Raw genomic sequence first — 7,216 nt, forward strand, 5'->3', positions numbered from 1 at the left:
AATAATTTCAAACATGAAGTATTTTACTGGAAAATTTGATTGAAAGGGGTAAAACACAATTTTGGCTCAATTTTTTAAGTTTCCTATCAGTATAAATTAAAGCAGCTGCAATGTACTTGCCAAATCAGAATGCGATACAGTGAGATGAAGGTGAATATTCAATTAATTGAATGTGCAAAACTGCCAATCACATGATCACCATCCTTACATAGCACAAATTCATTAACTTACCATTTTTGTGGAGATATAGGTACATCCACGTTACTGAGGTTTACAAGGTTCAGTGCATCTCCCACTCAGATTACTGGCAATATATAGTTTGTAGTTTGTACAAAAGAAAGTTTCTAATTGAGGCTTCCAGCTATTGTTTTGGTTTTTTTTTTTTTTTTTTTTTTTTTTTTTTTTTTTTTTTTTTTGGATAAACTATTGTTTTGGCTGCTTAATTATTGCCATAAGACAATGCCCTTATATATTTATAGAAATTATATTTATCATATGATGGGAAAACTTGATGGATTTTAGGTATATAGAATATTAAGTGAGTGGTCGGTTATAAAAAAAAAATTAATTAATTAATTAAAAAGGAAGCAATTCTTCAATTGCAAAAGAACAAATGAAATTTTATTGATTTTGTCACTCTACTTTTCCATCTAATTAAGGTAGAGTTTTACTTGACATCATATATACCACTATTGGGGTTATCAAAAATATATATACCACTATCGGCCTATTGGGTCATTTTGTTGGAGCATAACCATGATTCATATGTAATGGAAATCCATTGTCACAAACCAGAGATTGCTTATACTTGAGCCATTTTATTGTGGACAAAATTAAGTTGCTGATGTTCCAAGTCCACTATGACTTAATGCCATGCCTTCAAAGCTGTTAATGGGTTTTGTTTCGGATAGTTTAAACTATTGTTTCCAAGAGTGTAAATAAGGTGCTTAGCAAAAAAAAAAAAAAAAAAAGAGTGTAGATAAGTAGATTGCTGGGGATAACATATACTTATTTCAAGTAGGTAAGGATGTAGAAAAGCTTGATGGCTTTGGGTTAGATAGCTCCCTCCCTAGTTATTGGTATTCTTATTCAACACTTACTGCAAATTTCGTTTTGCCTTTGTTTTATCCCAAAAATTTGACCTAATACTAGTGGGACAAAAGTCAGAAGTTAGTCGGATTCTTTTCCTTTGTTTTTAAGCTCTAAATATCACATCCAATGACCAACTTGTATCATTATAAATGTAGTGAGAAACATGAGTCATTCTTTTTTTCTTTTTCTTTTTTTGCTGAAAAAACATGAGTCATTCTTAGAAAAATGTCCAACACGATCAAAGACGCGCGACATTCACCATGATATTTCTAACATAATTGGAAGTGAAAATTGTTGGAAATATTTTAGTGAATAAACAAGTTTTGATACAAAAAATAATATCCTCAATAATTAGCAAGGATATAAATAAAAAGAAGTTTAGAACAATCTCATAATACTATAGAATTATGCTACAAAAACATTGTCCTTAAAAATTGGTTCGTGCCATCTAGAGTAAAACTCGGTGTAACTGGTTCTCTTGGCCAAACAAGCCCCAAGGATTAGACTATAGCGTCAACTAGGGGCTAGGGCTGTCCACGGGTAAGGCCGGGTCAGTTTTGGACCTAACCCGGACTCGACCCACTAGCGACGGGTGAAGGGGCAGAGGAACCTGAAACCAACCGTTGGAAAAATCGCTCAGTTCGGTTTCGGGTGAGGGTGAGCGTCAGTCAGGCTGGGTCAGTTGCCAGAATAAAGAAAGCATCGAAATCTAGAAAAAAAAAAAAAAAAAACATCACTGGAATCTGGAAAATTCACCGGATTCTGCAATTTTTTCTCTAAAAATTGCTGGGATTTGGCTAAATCTCCTCAAATCTAAGCTTCCTGTCACTGGATCTCCTTAAATCTAAGCTTCATATCACTAGATCTTTTCAAATCTAAGCTTTATATCGCTAGATCTCTTCAAATCTAAGCTCGATCTTACCAAATACGGTCAAGATCTTGCTAGATCTCCTCGAATCTAAGCTTGATCTTGCCGAAGTTGGCCGGATTTGTATATAACGTCGGTCAGGTCAGGTGGCTCAAGTTTTGAAGAAGAAAACTTGCCACTCGACCTGCCGACGACGGGTCTTGGGCGCAAAAACTCATAACCGACCTACAAGAGCATTGGTTCGAGCTGAAATCGGGTGGAGATTAAGCGGTTTGGTCGATCTGGCAGGTGTGGGACAGTTCTAGACACCCCTAGCCTCAACCTTCATAATGGACACACTTCCACTCACGAAGGTTCAAGAACAACCCTCTATTGTATTTCCTTAGAACAAATATATATTGTAGAAAAATAAGTGGGAAAGAAAAAGAATTGAAATGTGTATAGAAAATATAGAGTAAATAGAAAATACTTATAGGGAAGGGTGTGCTGATGGGTATTATATAGGCTATTTATGACAATAATAACCTATAGTTATTAGTAACTAATAACCCATAAAAGTCCAATGGTTATATTATCCATTATTGCCTAACGGCTATTTTTCTCATAATTGACCAACAGCTATTTTACTCATAAATTTCCAATAGCTAGAAAATAAATAAATAATAAAAGTTTTTGGAACACATACCTACACCAACAATCCCCCACATGTTACAAACACAAAATAGGAAAAGCAAACAACTAAAGAAAGCATGCATCAATATGGTACCAAAAGGTTTTAACCATACATAGGATAAATAAGTAGGAACTAAAAGACAATAGTGGAGTTAAAAGTCTTTTAACGAAGTTATTGGTAATCCAAACTTACCACTCACATAACTTTCTTTGCCAATGTTGCTCTTAAGCAGGTTGGCGTCTTATCCAGGCCATGCACCACTAGGTTTCATGAGAGCTCTAGAGACCTATCCAAAAAGTCTCATAGAAAGCAGCATAACTTCTACTCACGCATAGGTGACATCCATCAGGAGTGCGTGCAAGGCACCCCATCCTAACAAGTAGGGAGTATGACTCCATTAAGAGCCTAAAGCTCAACCTTCAACAATCTGCAACTTATTCGGTAGCATCCATCAGGAGTGCGTGTAAATACACCCCATCCCAACAGATAGGGATATGGATCCATTAAGAGCATAAAGCTCAACCTCATCAAATTCTGCAATTTAGCACTGTCTCACACCACAGAGATAGACTCATCACTAATCTCCTTACTAAGATAGTGGAAAACACATAACAAATGACAACACCCCCATGGATCACTAATGACCTCTACCCATTTAACCTCTTGCATGGAATCACTCATCATAGAGGTTAGACATTAGCCATAGTGTCACAACTTGGGTATCAAACCAATCCCCCTAGATATCTCACTCACCAGCCTTCTTGCTAGTGGTTTAGTCAAAGGATTGGCCAAGTTCCTTTCAGACCTCACAAAGTCCAATGACATAACGTCATTATCAATAAAATGCCTCAACCTCAATTGGATATGTCGACTTTCCCCATTATAAACTTTGCTCTTAACACATGTTATGGTAGCCTGGCAATCACAAGGAAAGCAAATAGAAACAACAGAGTTAGTAAATGGAGGCATATCAATTAATGTACTCCTAAGTCATATAGCTTTGAACCCAACATTCTCTAAGGCCACTGACTCTATTTCCATGTTAGATCTCACTATGCAAGTCTTCTTGGATGACTTCTAAGAGATAATCCCTCCAGCTAGTGAGAACACATATCCACTAGTGGGCTTCACATAATCTGTATCAAAGATCTAGTTAACATCACAATATCCTTCTAAAACAATATAATAACCACAATATGACAAACAAAAATAAGAAATCCACTTTAAATATCCCAATAATATAAATATTGCATCTTAATGCTCAACACTAGGATTATAAGTGTATCTACTCAATTTGCCAACATCATATGCAATGTCAGGGCGACTACAGTTTGTCAAAAATATTAAACAACCAATATTTTGTGCTTATTTATCTTATGAAACATTATCACCATAATATTTGTCCAAGTGCACCTTTAAGTCATACAAAATAGACATCGGTCATATATCAAAGTGTTCAATTTTTTTTTTCTCCACATAATGAGATTGTGATAGTACAATGCAATCATTATCCCTAAGGATCTTGATGCCTAAAATAACATTTGCCTCAACCAAAATTTTCATATCAAATTTAGAGGCAAGAAAACATTTAGTATCATACACAACATTATGACTAATTCAAAATATAAGTAAGTCATTAACATATAAACAGATAATGACACCTTCATTATTATTTAACTTATTATATATGTATTTTTCCTCATGATCATAAATCACAAATCCATGTGTAAGTGTCGTATATCAAAATTTTCATGTCATTGTATAGGTGCTTGTTTTAACCCATACAAGAATTTAACCAATTTACAAACTTTAAGTTATTGTCCAAGGACAACACAACCCTCGGGTTGCTTCATATAAATTTTTTTTTTCCTAATTCACCTATTAGAAAAACAGTTTTAATATCCATATGATGTATAATAAGTTTGTAAATAGATACAATAATAAACAACATTCTTATAGAATGATGTAAATAGTTTGTACAAAAGAAAGTTTCTAATTAAGGCTTCCAGCTATTGTTTTGGCTCTTTTTTTTTTTTTTTTTTTGGATAAACTATTGTTTTGGCTGCTTATTGCCATAAGATAAGACAATGCTCTTATATATTTATAGAAATTATATTTATCATATGATGGGAAAACTTGATGGATTTTAGGTATATAGAATATTAAGTGAGTGGTCGGTTATAAAAAATTAATTAATTAATTAATTAAAAAGGAAGCAATTCTTCAATTGCAAAAGAACAAATGAGATTTTGACACTCTACTTTTCCATCTAATTAAGGTAGAGTTTCACTTGACATCATATATACCACTATTGGGGTTATCAAAAAAATATATACCACTATCGGCCTATTGGGTCATTTTGTTGGAGCATAACCATAACAAGCAAGCATACAAGAGAAATGGGAAAAATATGAACCACATAATTCATATGTAATGGAAATCCATTGTGTCACAAACCAGAGATTGCTTATACTTGAGGCATTTTATTATGGACAAAATTAAGTTGCTTATGTTCCAAGTCCACTATGACTTAATGCCATGCCTTCAAAGCTGTTAATGGGTTTTGTTTCGGATAGTTAAAACTATTGTTTCCAAGAGTGTAAATAAGGTACTTAGCAAAAACAAAAAACAAAAAAAGTGTAGATAAGGTAGCTTGCTGGGGATAACATATACTTATTTCAAGTAGGTAAGGATGATAGAAAAGCTTCATGGCTTTGGGTTAGATAGCTCCCTCCCTAGTTATTGGTATTCTTATTCAAATCTTATTGCTAATTTCGTTTGTGCCTTTGTTGTCATCCCAAAAATTTGACCTAATACTAGTGGGACAAAAGTCCAGAAGTTAGTCGGATTCTTAAATGTCAAGGACCAAATTGGAACTTCAAGTTTCAGGAACCTAGTACAATTCAAGTTTTCCAGCTTTTGGAAAATGAGTTTGTCTGTACATTGAAAAAAGAAAAGTAATGTTCAAAAAACTGTACTTGGAAAAGAAAAATACTAATAAAAGAGGCATGAAGCTAGAAATTACTGATAAGAAATGTTCCTAAACTTCCCCCCACCCCCCACCCCCCCTCTTTTTTTTCTCTTCATAGAAGAAACTCTAAATCACTGCACAAGAAAGATTCAAGTATCCCAAGCTCAACAAAAGCTACAAGACTTTTTTTTTTTTCTTAGACCTTTTTGTTTGAGAGAAGACTCGAATCAAGTTTCAACCTCGATCAACAAAAGCAACAAGAAAGATTCAAGCATCACAAGCTGTTATAAGAAAAAAGTATAATCACATTGTAGAGCTTAATCATCAACGAACTGCAACTAAGTTAAACGAAATTCTATTCACAAAAACACACACACACACACACACACACACATATATATAAAAGAAAACAGCAAGTTGGTATTATATATCTCCTATTATACATTATAAAAAAAGTGTTTTTAGAGTCGTTGGAGGTAGCATTTTCTAGTCTATTTCTTTGCTTTTAACCTTGTTTGTTGCTAGAATTTATTCTTAAATGCTTCTCCTAGACTAGACCTAAGTTTTCCTCACCACATCACAATTCCAAGCAACTGAAACTAGTATCATAAAAAATAAAAAATAAAAAAACTAGGAACTTCTATTACTCTTAAATTTGCAAATGCTTTTGCTTGCATTCTTCCAATATATACACAAATGCACTGCGCTTCTAACTAAAAATAAAATAAAATCTGAAACATCAAAGATTATGTCTTGCTTGAACTCTTTATCAAGGTAGTGTGCATCAACATAGCTCACATACAAAGCAAGTTCATGAACCAGATCAGTAAAACACCTTCAAGCCTCAGTTGCAGAATGTAGCAGTAGCAGATTTAATAAGGAGGAAAAAGAGTTAGATCAGAAACGACTGTAGTTTAGGCTTTGCTATTGAGTTTGTAAAATACGACATAGCTTTGGTTTATTTCTGTTTTCTGCATAAGTGTTCACACGTACACACGTGCTTGAGTCTGTTAGGATGTTCTGTTTTGGTTAGTTTAGTTAGTTTTGCTTTTCCTCTCTTCTGGGTTTAACACTTTAACCCGATATTGTATATAAGGCTTGTACCAATCAATTAATTAATGATTTACTTTTCTCCCAATTCTGTTTTCTGATACTCTTATTCACATACTTAGAAAAATGTTCTCTGTTTTCAGATATTGAAACTGTTGGTTAAATTTATTTATTAAAAAAAAAAAAAAAAACACACACACAATCATGCGTATATTAGAAACAGAATTTGGCAATATGAGATTGTTGTCCCAGTAGTTGGCAGAAGCTATGCTTTTAGAAGAGGAGAATCAATCCAGTTGTCCTTCTCTGCTTTCATCTCAGCTTTGCTGGGGACATTTTTTTTTTTTTTTTTTTTTTTTGTCCTCCCTCCTTCAATTAAGAGTCGTTGCGGTTGTAGTTTACGTCAGACTTCCGATATGGTAAGGTTTAGGCGTCATCCTGATGGATGGTGCCGTGCATGACAGTCAAGAGGGAGGTCCAAAAGTACATAACGCCTTTCTCCGGTGCCGCGTCCATGCTTGCCCTTCAAGCTAGAAGTGACTCGCGCTCCGGCCTACCCACC

This window comes from Quercus suber, unplaced genomic scaffold (assembly GCF_002906115.3).
Source record: "Quercus suber isolate HL8 unplaced genomic scaffold, Cork oak 2.0 scaffold_1188, whole genome shotgun sequence".
In the NCBI taxonomy this organism is placed as follows: domain Eukaryota; kingdom Viridiplantae; phylum Streptophyta; class Magnoliopsida; order Fagales; family Fagaceae; genus Quercus; species Quercus suber.